The sequence below is a fragment of the Eurosta solidaginis genome, chromosome 4 (genome assembly GCF_040869045.1).
Source record: "Eurosta solidaginis isolate ZX-2024a chromosome 4, ASM4086904v1, whole genome shotgun sequence".
NCBI lineage: Eukaryota > Metazoa > Arthropoda > Insecta > Diptera > Tephritidae > Eurosta > Eurosta solidaginis.
In genome coordinates this window covers 25,513,032-25,528,383 of record NC_090322.1, presented here as the reverse complement: position 1 = coordinate 25,528,383, position 15,352 = coordinate 25,513,032, and the positions used below count along the sequence as shown (strand labels likewise).

The following is a 15,352-nucleotide window of genomic DNA, read 5'->3' as shown; positions in this document are numbered from 1 at the left end:
CTAGAAATGCGATGTTATGATTATTGTCACAGTTATCGATTATTTGCACGACATGATCAGTCACAGTGTTAAAAAAAATAAAAATAGTGAAAAGTTGTGTGGAAATATTATAAGCTGAGAAATAAGTTTTTCTATTTATAATAATAAATACTAGTAAGTGAAAATGAATCCAAGAAAGTTAAAAAGTGCTATTTGAATGGCATGAAGAAAACGCTTCCTCATCCGTACCTCAAACCAATGCCGAGCTCAATCCTGAGTGGAAGCGAAAATTCCAACACAATAACTAGTATTGAAAACTGTGAAACATACGATAGGATTTTTAATTATTTTTATTTTATTATAATTTATAAGCTTATAACCAAATAAAAGTATCTGATATAATGAAACAATGAAAATTTCGCTGATTTTAAATAACTGAACTTAATTGCGCATCAATTAAAAATTCTCATTAGAAACTCATTAGCAATTGACGTTAGAATTCGATTAGATTCCTAACCCTTTTCTCGATATCGAGAACGAAGTCCCGTTTTTGTCGAGAATGCTATAATTCGCGACAGTTTCGCAAATCGTCCTCTAACCTTCTACCTTAGAGAAATACATTAGAATTCGATTCGTCTTCTAATCGTTTTCTAACCTAAATGTTTGTTGGGTTGCTGCCCACTCTACTACGGATATTGTAGTTGTGAGTGGGAGCGGCCGTATGAGCTTTAGGTACCATAGGGCGCGAGCAGCTGGGGGACCCCAGCCGGTTAGGGGGTCAGAATATACCCGCGATAGGTATGCCTGTCGTAAGAAGCGATTAAAATACCAGATTCAAGGGGCTGTGTAGCGCAACCCTTCAGGTTGCCAGCGCAATATATAGCTTCTCCAAACCCAATTGTCAACCTCACCTATCCGCGGCGAATCCTGTTCCGCTAACAGACGATGTTCTGGCGACCCTAATCTCTTATGGAACTTGTGGTTGGGGAGGGGGGGATGACCTGAATGTTTATGTGGCCACATAAAACGTTCCCGAGATGGTTGGGCTAGCACCTTAATGATGCTATTGTACCGGAGCGTACCGGAACTGTATCCGGCAAAGGACCATGACATCGATAACACTCTCCAAAGCCTTCGGGGAGCAACCTTATCGCTACAACAACAACAACAACAACAGCAGCAGCTGGGGGAACTAGTAGTGGCCTGCTGAGCGGCGTGGCTGCTGGAATGTGGGGGGCTAAGGCACGGACTACGGGACGCCCTTGGGCGTGAACAGCTGGGAGACAAAGATTTATAGAAATTACGGGGACGTCTGGTTTTAGGGTCTAGCCCTGAACAAATTGTTCTATGCAACCATCCCTTGAGACACACTGACAAGAGTATGACCATCCTAAAACGATTCTTTTCTGGCAAACGCAGCAAAACCATTTCTCAGGTCGGGGGTCAGGAGACGGAGCTGAATTGGGTTCGATACCTGCCCGGAGTAGTCACGCTGCGAGGAGCTGCTGGAGGGATGACAATTTGTGGGAGGGACATAACGAATTAAATGGGGTTACACTGAAATGACAGTCCTTGGTCGGGAAAAATCCTGAGTCTCCGGTACATAAAACCAACTGCCTTGGGCAGCGTTCCTGAGATGGTCGGGCTAGCACCCTAATGGTGCTGTGTTACCGGAGCGTACCGGATCTGTATCCGGCAAAGGAGCATGATATCCATAACACTCCCCAAAGCCTTCGAGGAGTAACCTTATCGCTACAACAACAACAACATATTGTAACGAATTTACTGCAATTCCTCTTATTTGCAACCTTCTGCTAACGTTCGAATCACTAAACTGTTGGAAAAATAACTCCACTATTCAATAATGCAAAATGGCCTTTATTAAAGTACTTCACAATAACACTTCTATTGCTCGCCAGATAGCGTCTTAAATAAAACTGATTGTCGTGCCTCTACTGTTGCTGCCTTTTATACTGTCTGGTTTCCTCGTTGCACATTTCTAGGCTTTTCTATTCTAGAATTTACTAGTTAGTTATCAGCTATACAATTACCAACTATAACTACTTTTATAGCTTCTCTATGCGCGTGTATATGTGAATGATACTTGCACAAATTATTGCCTTCTTTTGTGAGCATCTCAGATAAGATATATGCATGTGTTTGTGCGTCTCTTCTCCGCTGCTTGTATGGAAATATGGGTAGACACAATGATTGATTTAATGGTGTGCATATAAGTCACTGCTTAGCATCGGCTTGGAGATGATAGTATCCCTTAGTGTTGCTAATATTCGTCACACTGCCCTCCACCTAAGTCTGATCGTCCCGATCAGACAAATCTCTCGATCTAAACGCGGCCAGCCCTTCCAAATGAACCACTTTTTCATTTTGGTTCGTGGTTTGCCAATGGTTTGTATGCGGTACACTACATCGTTGATCCGTTTTACAACTTTGTATGAGCCTTCCCAATTACACTGCAATTTCGGGGACAAACCTTTTTTTCGTTGTGGGTTGTATAACAGCACCAAATCTCCTTCCTGAAACCCTTCCGAATTCATTGCTTTATCGTATCTGGCTTTCATCTTGTCACTCATAATCTTTGCTCGTTGCGTTACCAGATCGTGTATCTCTCTCAGCTCTTCTTCATTGCCAAAAATTACTTTTGCAGGGGTTTGGCCCGTTGTCTCATGCACTGCTGATCGGTAAGCCATCAATAATAATGGTATGCGGGTATCCCACTCCTTATGGTACTTGTCTACTACTTTCCTTAAATGCTCCTCCAAGTTTCTATTGAAACGATCTATAGTGTTAACTACTTTGTACTCTTTACTTTAATTTTTAAAATAATTTTAATTGAGTTTTCGTGTCAACTTAAAATTTTGAATAACTTCAAAAAAAAGAAAATTCTAATTAGTTGGAAAATATCTAAACTCAAAAATAAACAAAAATAAATTTTTATATTTAAAATCAAAATAAAAGATTCTTTTAAAATATCAATTTGAATGTTGATATATTGGCGATCCTGCCAGGAGACGAATTTATTTTGCTTTTATGTGATTTCGCAATATATAGTAACGTGATGTAATTAAAGAAAACTGGGATCATTAATGTACATAACTATCCCTCCATATTTGTTATAATTAAAATAGCATAATGCAGTACGCGCTGAAGAATTAACTGTATAAAAAAATTTTAATAAATAACACTATTGAAATTCTTGTGCATATAATTTAACTATGTTTGTGTTCCCTATACATTTGTGAACAGGAAGCAATACAACAACATTCTGTGCAAATTTCATATAACAGTCGCTGTAAATTATATATACGAAACATTACAACATAGAATAAATGTTGAAAATCAAATTAAAAACATAAAAAACTCTAAAAACGTGTGTGTAAACAAAATAAAAACATTTACAACCTAATACTCTTAAAAGCAACGATTGGGTTATCCAAGCCACAACAACAATTTTGCACGCAATACACACAAGAACAGATTAAAAATGAAGACATCACGATGAAAATTAAGAGATTTACAAAGAAAACAACAAAGCCATTGCATATTTTAAAAGCATTACGATATCAAACAATACAGATATTAATTTCAAGAAATTTTTAAACAATCATCAATCAACTAATTAATTTTAATATTTTTTATTAAATTTAATTTTATATTATTTTTATATTTTAACAATTTTAATATAAATTATTTAAATTTACTTATTTTTTATATAAAATTAAATATTTTATTTAAATTGTTAACTCCCTTTCCAAAAAAAATCTTAAATATTTTCTTATTTTCAAATTTTTCATTTAAATTTCTTTTCATATGGTTCTACGTTCACCAATACGAACTCGTAAATTTACAAATTCAGAAAATCAAAATATCAACCATACAAATAACATCATGACTCACAATACAACTCAAAATTCTAACATTAATACAACACAAAACAACATCTCTAATACAACACAAAATACTTCAACACAAGATAACTTTACAAATTTTCCTTCTACTAAATCTATTAAATTACCACAATTTTGGCAAGATTGTCCTGATGCCTGGTTTTTGCTTGTTGAAGGACAATTTGAAATTAACAATATCAATGATGATAATTTAAAATTTCAAAATATTCTAATTACTCTTCAACGAGATACTATATCTAAAATTTTAGATGTTATTAACCCTCCTCCTCTTTTTAATAAATATGATACAATCAAAAAAGTTCTATGTGAAAGATTTTCTCTTAGCGAAGAAAAACGATTAGAACAATTATTTTCAAAAACTGAACTTGGTGATCGTTCACCATCTGAATTATTCAGATTTATGAAATCACTTATAGGTTCTGCCTCCATAGTTAGCCAAGAATTACTCTTTAAATTGTGGATTCGTAAATTACCACAAGAAATACAAATTCATTTGACTTCCAATAATAATCAAAACAGAGATGAAATTATTATTTTAGCTGACAAACTTTTTGATTTAATCAATAAACCTCATTCTTCCAAATCTCCTGTAGTCTCAAGTATAAATAATAATATTTTAGAACAATGCGTTAAAAATTTAACTGAATTAACTACGGCTATTTATCAAAATTTAAAAAAAATTTTTAATGATATTAATCAATTACAAATCCGTTCAAGATCTAAAGATAGAAATAGATCTAAATCTCGAAATTTTTCAGGATCAAGAAATTTTTCAAACAATCGTAATTTTAATTCACAAACAACTATTTGTTGGTATCACAAACAATTTAAGAATAACGCTCTCAAATGTATACCCCCATGCAATTTTAATCAAAATCATAATTCAAATTACGAACAAAATTTAAACTGAAACGATCCATTATGACGGAGACGGATAATGGAACTATTATTAAACCTACTCGTCGCCTATTCATATTTGATAAATTCAATAAACTTAATTTTCTTATCGATACCGGCGCAGTTGTATCAGTTATTCCTTTTTCTAAATTTAAAATTTATAAAAGAAATTCGGATCTTACTTTGACTGCAGCAAACGGTTCTTCAATTGAAACTTTCGGTACAAAACTACTTAAAATTGATTTAGGTTTAAGAAGAGATTTTGAATTTCCATTCATTATTGCGAATATTGATACACCAATTTTAGGAGCAAATTTTTTGGAAAAATTCGGAATTATTGTCAATATTAAAAATAAAGAAATAATGGATTCTACTACAAAAATTAAAGTTACTGGATCTTCTGGATTTTCTGATATTTTCTCACTCAAAATTCCTATTGTCGAAAATAAGTTTTCAAAATTACTTAATGAATTTCCATCTATTACCTGTGAACCAGATTATACTAAAAAAGTTAAACACCATACGGTTCACAGGATAGAAACAAAAGGTATTTTACCATTTTCGAAACCCAGACGTCTTGATCCAATCAAACTTAAAATTGCTAAAGCTGAATTTGAATTTTTAGTTAAAACTGGTATATGCAGACCCTCAAATTCCCCTATTGCATCTCCACTTCATCTCGTTCCTAAAAAAGAACCAAATGATTGGAGACCTTGCGGAGACTATCGAAGACTTAATTTTATTACTACACCAGATCGGTATCCTTTACCACATATTCACGATTTAACAATTGATTTAAAAAACAAACAATTTTTTTCCAAAATTGATCTTGTGCGTGCTTACCACCAAATTCCAATGGCAGAAGAAGACATTCATAAAACTGCAATAACTACCCCTTTTGGAATGTTTGAATTCGTAAGAATGCCTTTCGGTTTACGAAACGGTGCTCAAACTTTCCAACGCTTTATTAATGAAGTATTTTCTGAGTTCGATTTTGTATTTACATACATTGATGACATTCTTATTGCCAGTGATAATGAAGATCAACATATAAATCATTTAAAATCAGTTTTCAAAAGACTTGAAGAATATAATTTAAATATTAAACCTTCAAAATGTACTCTCGGTGTAAATAAATTAAATTTCTTAAGTTACGAAATTTCAGGCGAAGGTATTAAACCATCTTTAGATAGAATTGAAATCATAACAAATTTTGAAAAACCAATTTCTATAAATAAATTACAAAAATTTTTAGGTATGATAAATTACTATCACAGATATATTAAAATGTTAGCAACAGAACTTAGTCCTCTTCATGAAATGTTAACACTTGCAATTAAAAACAAACTCGAACAATTAAATTGGACAAATGAAACCACAACAGCTTTCGAAAATGTTAAAAAACTTTTTGCTAAAAATACTTTACTTACACATTTCGACAAAAATGGTACTTTATCATTAGCAGTAGATGCATCAAATGTTGCTATTGGAGCAGTTCTTCAACAAACTAGCAATAATATACTAGAACCATTAGCTTATTTTTCAAGAAAATTAACTACAACAGAAACTAAATATTCAACATTTGATCGTGAACTTTTGGCAATTTATAATTCAATTAAACATTTTAAACATTTTCTTGAAGGTAGAACTTTTACAATTTATACTGATCATAAACCTTTAATTCATGTTCTAAATTCTAAAGTAGATAGATCTCCTCGTCAACTACGTCATCTTGAATATATTGCTCAATTTACAAATGATATTCAATATATACGTGGAAAAGACAACATAGTTGCCGACACACTTTCCCGTATTCCAGAAATAAATGCAATTTCAACTCAAGATATAAATTTAGAAACTTTATATAAAGAACAACAAACTGATACATTTTTACAAAAAACCATTTCTGATCAAAATTCTAAAAATAATTTAAAAGAAATTCATATTCCAGTTATTAATTTAAATATATGGTGTGATGTTTCTCTACAACCTTTTCGACCTTATGTTCCACATTCTATGAGAAGAATTATATTTGACAAAATTCACTCATTATCTCATCCAAGTATAAGAACAACTAGAAAATTAATTCAAAATAAATATTATTGGCCTAACATGCGTAAAGAGATTAACGATTGGACTTCATCTTGCATCAATTGTCAAAAATCCAAAATTTCAAGACATACTAAATCTCCTATCCAAAAAATTCAAATACCATCAGGCCGTTTTGAACATATTCATATGGATATTGTTGGACCTCTTCCAGTTTCAAATGGAAATTGTAATATTTTAACAATTATTGACAGATTTTCACGTTGGCCTGAAGCTTATCCACTTAAAGATATTTCAACAAATACTATAGTAAAAACTTTTATTCAAAATTATATACCACGATTTGGTATACCATTGAATATTACAGTAGATCAAGGTTCACAATTCACCTCAAAATTTTTTACGGAATTAACTAAACTTTTAGGTTCTCATAAAATTCATACATCTCCTTACCATCCCCAAGCAAATGGCATGATAGAGAGATTTCATCGAACTTTAAAAGCAGCAATTATAGCATCAAACGACTCGGTTCATTGGTCTGACATTTTGCCATTCATTCTACTTGGTTTACGAACTTCTATTAAAGAAGATTTAAAATGTTCATCTGCTGAACTTGTTTATGGCCAAACACTTAGAATACCTGGTGAATTAATTATTTCAAATAGTAATAAAGAACATGATTTTTCTAATGACGCTCTTCATAAAATAAGAGAATATTTTTCGCTTGTTCGTTCTAAAGTTTTTCATCATAACAAAGAAAATTTTTTCGTTCCTAAACAATTAGAAAATTGTGAGTATGTTTTTGTTAAAGTTCTTCGTAAATCTAATTTAGAATCACCTTATGAAGGACCTTTTAAAGTTATATCTAAGAAACATAAAACATTTACAATTCAATACAATAATACTATTAAAAATATTTCAATTGATTTACTTAAACCAGCAAACATACTTATTAACACTAATTTAAATACAAATACATTAAACAACAAAAAACAAAAAAAGGTTACATTTAATATTAATTAATAATTTGTTTGTTTCAAATTTTCTTGGAGGGGGAGTAAATATAGTGTTAACTACTTTGTACTCTTTACTTTAATTTTTAAAATAATTTTAATTGAGTTTTCGTGTCAACTTAAAATTTTGAATAACTTCAAAAAAAAAGAAAATTCTAATTAGTTGGAAAATATCTAAACTCAAAAATAAACAAAAATAAATTTTTATATTTAAAATCAAAATAAAAGATTCTTTTAAAATATCAATTTGAATGTTGATATACGATCCACCATACTATCGGACTGAGGATGCATTACACATTTCCTGGAACACAGCTGAATCGATATTCCTGCCTTGGTCAGAATGTAATTCTATTGATACACCATCCCTTGCAACCCAATTGTTTATAAACACTTCTGCTACTGTTTCCGCTTCTTGATTTGGGATTGGGTATACCTCTGGCCATTTGCTGAAATAATCCATAACCACCAGTACATATTTGTTTCCGCAGTTGCTAGTAGGAAATGGACCTGCGACATCCATAGCAATCCTCTCAAATGGCACACCTGAGTTATATTGCTTCATCTGGCCATGACTTTGGGTTTTGGGCCCGTTCCCTCTGCTGCAAATTTCGCAGTTCGCAATCCACGCAGTGACCGAGTGACGGCAACCAACCCAATAGACTCGGTTTAATCTTCTCGAGCGTCTTCGTGATTCCAAGATGACCTCCGCTTGGACCATTATGCAGCTCGCTGAGCACGTCAGGAATACTCTCCCTGGGAACAACTATCAGTTTCTTCTTGCATTGGCCATCCTCACTCTCCCATACTCAATGCAAGCAACCGTATATCAATTCTAAACTGTTCCACTTTGCCCAATATGACTTCGCAATGGGACTCCCTGATGACATCTCTCTATTTGTCTTTCGTTTCGTTCGAGCCCTTGGATAACTTGTGACAGATCTGTATCTTCTAGCTTACACTTCGTTAGTTGTTCCTTTTCCCATTCATCCGCACACGTTATATTCATTAGCCGGACATCTATAATGTCTTCTTTAGTATCGGCCTTTGAACAGTGCTTGCATTCCAAACTACATGGTCTTCGTGACATTGCATCAGCATTTCCATGGGTACTACCTTTCCGATTCTCAATGGAAAAGTCATAGCTTTGTAGCCGCTCGATCCACCGTGCCAATTGTCCTTCTGGATTACGAAACTGCAAGAGCCATTTTAACGCTGCGTGATCTGTCCTGACGCGGAATCGCCGGCCGTAGAGGTACTTGTGAAAACGTTTAATGCAGTCTACCAGTGCCAACAGCTCTCTCCGTGTAACGCAATAGTTCCTATCTGGTTTTCCAATTGAACGGCTGTAATATGCAACTACCTTCTCCTGTCCATCGATACAACATCGATAAAACGCCTCCTATAACATATCCACTCGCATCTGTATCTAGAATAAATGTTGTTCCTGGAATCGGAGATGCCAACATTGGGGCAGTGCACAACCGCTCTTTCAATGTTTGGAAAGCCACCTCTTGCTCCTTCTTCCATGTAAAAGCTTTATTTTCCCTTGTAAGCTCATGGAGGCTATGGGCTACACTGGAAAAGTTTGGTACAAATCGGCGGTAATATGTGCACAGCCCAAGGAAACTTCTCAATTCATGCAGGTTCTGTAGTCTTGGCCAATCCTTTACAGCCTCTATCTTTTCGTTCGCAGTGCAGATGCCCTCTGTCGTTACCTTGTGACCCAAATAATTTACTTTTTTAAACAGCGCACACGTTTTGGGACTTAGTTCAAGACCAGCGCCAGCTATTCTCTGGAAAACTTCCTCCAAGTTTTTAAGATGTTCATCAAAGTTCTTGCCCAATACGATGATGTCGTCCAGGTATACCAAGCATGTTTTCCAATGTAGTCCTTTCAGTACCTGATCCATGTGTCTCTCAAAAGTAGCTGGTGTATTACAAAGTGCAAAAGGCATCACTGTAAATTGCCAAAGACCATCTTCGACGCTGAAGGCTGTTTTTTCTTTGCCTTCCTCCTTCACTTCCACTTGCCAGTAGCCACTTTTCAAGTCCAGTGTGGAAAACCATTTCGTACCAGAGAGCGAATCCAGAGTGTCGTCAATTCTCGGCAATGGGTAGATATCCTTTTTTGTGACGTCGTTCAACTTGCGGTAGTCCACGCAAAACCTCATTTTCCTATCCTTCTTCTTTACAAGTACTACCGGTGAGCTCCAGGGACTAGCTGATGGTTCGATGACGCCGCTGTCGCTCATTTCTTGTACGATTTGACTCACAACTTCCCGCTTCGCCAGTGGAACACTACGAGGAGCTTGGTGTATCGGCCTCGCATCTCCAGTGTCAATTTGATGTTTAACATTGGTGCGGCCTGGTTTGGAACCCTCCTGGTCAAATATGTTTGCGTACTTTAGGAGCAGTTGCTTTGCCTTACTCTGATAATCTTCCTCTAGCCCCTCCGTCCATGCCGTGATGTCATTTGAAAGATCAGTCTTGCTAGTTGAAACGTGTTCCTGGAGCTGTTCACAGTTATTAACTACTTCATCCTCTTGGCATCTTCCCAATATAGCTCCTTTGGTCAGTTTGAGTGGTGACTTGAACTCATTGAGTACTCTTACCGGAATACGTCCATCTTGTTTTGTCATAGCCAGGGTTTCTCCTACAAAACGTTTGGTGCTGATTTGTTTGCTGCTTCTACAACCCACAATTTGTTTGTCCCACAATCTCCATCAACCTTCGCCCAGATGACTGCTTCTGATTTTGCTGGTATTTGCTGACTTTCTTCCACCAGCACTCGCTTACTGTTGTAGTCTCTCTCGTAGCCGAAATTAAGTGGCACATTCATGTTCTCATATCGCATCGTCTTGCTTTGCATGTCGATCTTGATGCCTTGGTCGATTAAGAAGTCCACTCCAATTATGATTTTATCAACAATCTCTGCCACTATAAAATTGTGTACTATCGTGACGTTCCCAATTGCGACTTCACATGATACTTCTCCTAGAACCGTGGTGTCTTCTCCAGTGGCTGTACGCAATCTTGCTCCATGCAATGGTGTTATTTTCTTGTTGACTAAATCCGCTCGAATGATGGAATGAGATGCACCCGTATCTACAGTCAGTAAACGCTCCTTTCCATCCACATGTCCTCCGACAGTAAGATTGTTTGACCTTCTTTCAATTTGTGAGATAGAGCTTATGGGGCATTCAACTGAGGGAGCCAGCTGTCGCCCCTTGCGGCTGACTCGCTTTAGTTTAACGATTGATTGGTCTTGGAGATCTGCCCATCTCCTTCAGCTCTGCGTTTACGACCACCCACATTGTTGGAACTGTTAGGGTTGGTGTTGCAATAACGCGCAATGTGCCCTGGCTTTCCACCGTTAAAGCATTTGAATGCATCATTATTCTTCTGCTGCGTACCCTTCAATGCTTCCCAAATTTTGTCTACCCACTCTGGTATTTCTACTTCCACACGATGAGCCTTATATGCTGGTTTACTCAATAGGGAGGCAGTTTCCTGAGTCAATGCATGTGATACCGTTTCAGCAAATGTCAGCTTTGGGTTTGCGTATGTAGCTCGCTTCGTTTCCACGTCCCGTATGCCATTTATAAAACTCTCTATTTTTACCCTCTCCGTGTATTCCACGGGTGCGTCCGCATTTGCGAGATGAGCCAATCTTTCAACATCCGAGGCAAACTCCTGCAAAGTATTTCGCTCTTTGGTGACGGTTTTGCAACTCAATTTGGTATATCTGTTTTCTATGCTCGCTTCCATAACGTCTCTCGACAGCGGCCATCAATGCTTCATAACTGTTCCTTAACTGTAGCTTAAAGACCTGGAAAGGAACAGAACCGTCAAAAGATGGAGTTTTTACCTTCGTATTACTCGCTGAAGCAGCCGGGCGATTAAGTTGCAATTCCTCTATACGACCTCTCAGAGCGTCCACCTCTGCCTTGAATTTTTCTTCAAACTGCATTTTTTTCGTCCATTCGCGCCTCGAGTTTTGATGATATACGCGCCTCTTGTGCTTCTAGTTGTACTGTTATGCGTGTCTCTTGCTCTTTCAGTTGAGTTGCCATATATGTCTTTTGCTCTTCCAGCTGTGATGAAATTTGTGTTTCCTGTGTTTCAATCTGTTATCTGTGTCGACATTTCTGAAATACGCGTTTCTTGTGCTTCAATCTTCGATGTTATTTCTGACGCCATTCCTGCAATACGTGTCTTCTGTTCTTCCATCTTGGATGTTATACAGTTCTCCTGGGATTCTAGTTGAGATGCCATATATGTATTCTATTCTTTCAGTCGAGATAACATTTGCGACGACATTGATGTTACTGTCGATGTTTGTGCAGATATTGCAGCCAATATCATGTTAAAGTCTGTGCTCGTAACTGTCTGCGATGTTTCATTTTTCTCTTAAATTTTTGTTGTCTCCTCGCCATCAAGAGGAAAGACATACTCTTCCACGTTAATTCCCTCTAATTCCATTGCCTTTCGTAGTCGTGCCTGAAGTTCGAGTTTATTGCCGGTTGTATTCAATCCACGGCTGCCCAACTCCTTCTTCAGTTGCTGGATCTTCAATTCCCTCCACTTTGCCATGTCCAAGTTGTATTCGAAGTCTTCGGAATTTATTCAACAAATCCTCTTCTGACACCAATTGTAACGAATTTACTGCATTTCCTCTTATTTGCAACCTTCTGCTAACGTTCGAATCACTAAACTGTTGAATAAATAACTCGACTATTCAATAATGCAAAATGGGCTTTATTAAAGTACTTCACAATAACACTTCTATTGCTCGCAAGATAGCGTCTTAAATCAAACTGATTGTCGTGCCTCTACTGTTGCTGCCCTTTATACTGTCTGGTTTCCTCGTTGCATATTTCTAGGTTTTTCTATTCTAGAATTTACTAGTTAGTTACCAGCTATAAAATTACCAACTATAACTACGTTTATAGCTTCTCATATGCGCGTGTATATGTGAATGATACTTGCACAAGTTATTGCCTTCTTTTGTGAGCATCTCAGATAAGATATGTGCATGTGTTTGTGCGTTTCTTCTCCGCTGCTCGTATGGACACATGGGTAGACATAATGATTGATTTAATGATGTGCATACAAGCCACTGCTTAGCATCGGCTTAGAGATGATAGTATCCCTTAGTGTTGCTAATATTCGTCACAATATTTAATATTTGGCAGTAAGTTGCCCCTATTATGTTTTCCAACTCTATACATTTTTTTTGAGTCGCATAGTGACTTATTATAGAAAATTGTCAACGCAGCACATCAGTCAATTGTTTTGAATTTTTACTTGTTTTCTTCTTTTATTTATTTTTTTAATTTTTTTTTAATAGAGCAAACACTAAAGTTTGCGCGATCATGGTGTGTATGTGCTAATTGTTTTGTACGTTAGTATGCACAGCTGTTGTAGCTCTGACGTCTGACATTTATGTGCCTTATTGCTTACTTGGCTTATGCTTATTGGATGTTTTTAGTGAGATTTTTATTGCAGGTAAATATGTATGAATGGCTTTAATAACTCTTGTTGGAAGGTAGTCGAATGGCAGACCGTGTAATGTATTTAAAAACTGCCGAAGGAAGGATTTCATAAACCCCTACCGCAAGCAATCGTACTTAATCCGAACTATCGCATTAAAAGACCGTACTAGTTCTAATTTTGTTGTTGAAGTAGTGTAGTTTTTGTAGCACAAATTTTCATCAATGTCCTCTAACGGCAGTCAGAGGAAATTTGCAGTTTCAATAGTGTAGCATCAGAGGGTAGTAGCAGCGTTGGTTCTACATTGCGATCGAAAAGATAGTTGGTGTCATGTGGAGACACATTACAGGCTGGACATATATTGAGTCAACCCTCTTGCAGTGCTTTCAACTAACACTACATTGTGATATCCTACGAAGTGACAATTGCCTTGCTTTGAAATTGAATTGGGATAGAGAAACTGAGTAGTTATAAGACTCTGACAACCTGCTGTAGCCTTGAATGTGTCCTCGTGTTAAAAAATCAGTGGGCTTTGAGTTAACCTACTTACATTTCCTGGCGCCTCTGGGTTAACTTTGAATCTCGGTGACAATACGTGCGTCAAATATGTATAGCCGCTTTAATAGGTAAAAAAAACGATTGACGTTTTTTAATTCTGATAGTAATAAACGTATAAGTACTTAAGGTTCCTAAATTTTTTGAATTCTACTAATTAACGTAAACTTTCTTCCTCATTTCAGTTTAAAAACTCCATAACTAACTGGGAACTGGCGCCGACGTATGTAGCTAAATAAGAAGTCAAGTATAATTTCTTAATCTGTTTGAAACCCAATTTGCCCGTTAGTACTGAACTACTACCAAGAATCGGAAGAGAATTTGTAGAATAATGTGCAGTTTTTCAAGCTGATCCGGATCACTTCTTCTGTTGCTCTTAAATGTGTGGTGAGTAGATTATTGAAAAAAAAAAAAAAAAATATATATATATATATATATATGTGACCTGGAATCATGAAACGACCCTATTGTACGAAAACAAGTTTTCGAAAAAAACGCGTTTAAGGTTTTTGTTTAGCTTGACTCTGTATAGCGGCTGGCCGTTGTGAACGAATTTTGTAATTAAAATTTAATTAACTTCCCGATAAGCTACAAGCTTGAAACTTGGAATTTAGTTCAGAACCCGATGACAATGCAATAATAATAGAAAAAAATTCCGATAAGTGGCGCATGGAAATATCGATTTATTCCATTGGAAATAGCGTTAAATTTCCTATAAGAATCACTCAAAAAGTGAAGAACGGTATTTTCGCACAATAGGGTCGTTTCATGATTCCAGGTCACATATAATCAAAATTCTGAAAACGCTATCCGCGAATCAGATGCGCCTAAAAACAGCACCAAATATTAATTCCGGGATAACTGTAAAATATATTCAACCATGTACATACATACATTTATATAGATTCCACATATAGAGAACGAGCGCACGGGGCAAACCCCATTCAATAGGTGCGATCACTCACAAATGTCATCAATATCTACAGTCATCAATATCTAGAGTACAAGGAAACTTGGAGTTTCACCAGGGTGGAACCAAAGAGATATGGGTATTAGCGGCGTTGCTTCCACATTACCGTTGAAATTATGTTTGGTGACATGTGTCGGGGTAGATTCTGGATAAATAAGAGTTCAACTTATTACAATATCCAGATGGAAGTTTTGCCAGTGTGGCGTTATATAGTTAGTTAAGCGTTTCTTTTTCTTTGCCACAAGTGTTGCCAACGAAAGACTTGAGCATTACTAAGACCTTAAGGAAATGCCTAAGACCTTAAGGAAATGGATACATGTTCTATAAAGGGAAATATCATTGAATTAAAGATTTTCCAAGAGAAAGTGCCAAAACCATTATTTTGACTTGTGGTGCACAGATCTAGATTTTTCTTTCAATTACCGCAGCAACTAATGAGCTAGGAGTCGATTCCAGTGACCTCTTTC

General features: G+C 36.1%; 1 protein-coding gene across 23 annotated transcripts in view; it reads left to right on the top strand.

The window, feature by feature from the left end:
• fs(1)h (female sterile (1) homeotic) overlaps nucleotides 1-15,352 on the top strand; it is a 93,808-nt gene that overhangs the window by 19,189 nt on the left and 59,267 nt on the right. For 22 of the 23 annotated variants that reach the window (XM_067780790.1, XM_067780788.1, XM_067780786.1 and 19 more), the window contains one exon: nucleotides 14,101-14,302. The gene's annotated coding sequence lies outside the window, so the exon portion shown is untranslated. Of the gene's footprint in view, nucleotides 1-13,429; nucleotides 13,987-14,100; nucleotides 14,303-15,352 lie in introns of those variants that run through there. The other variant, XM_067780792.1, reaches the window with a different exon arrangement.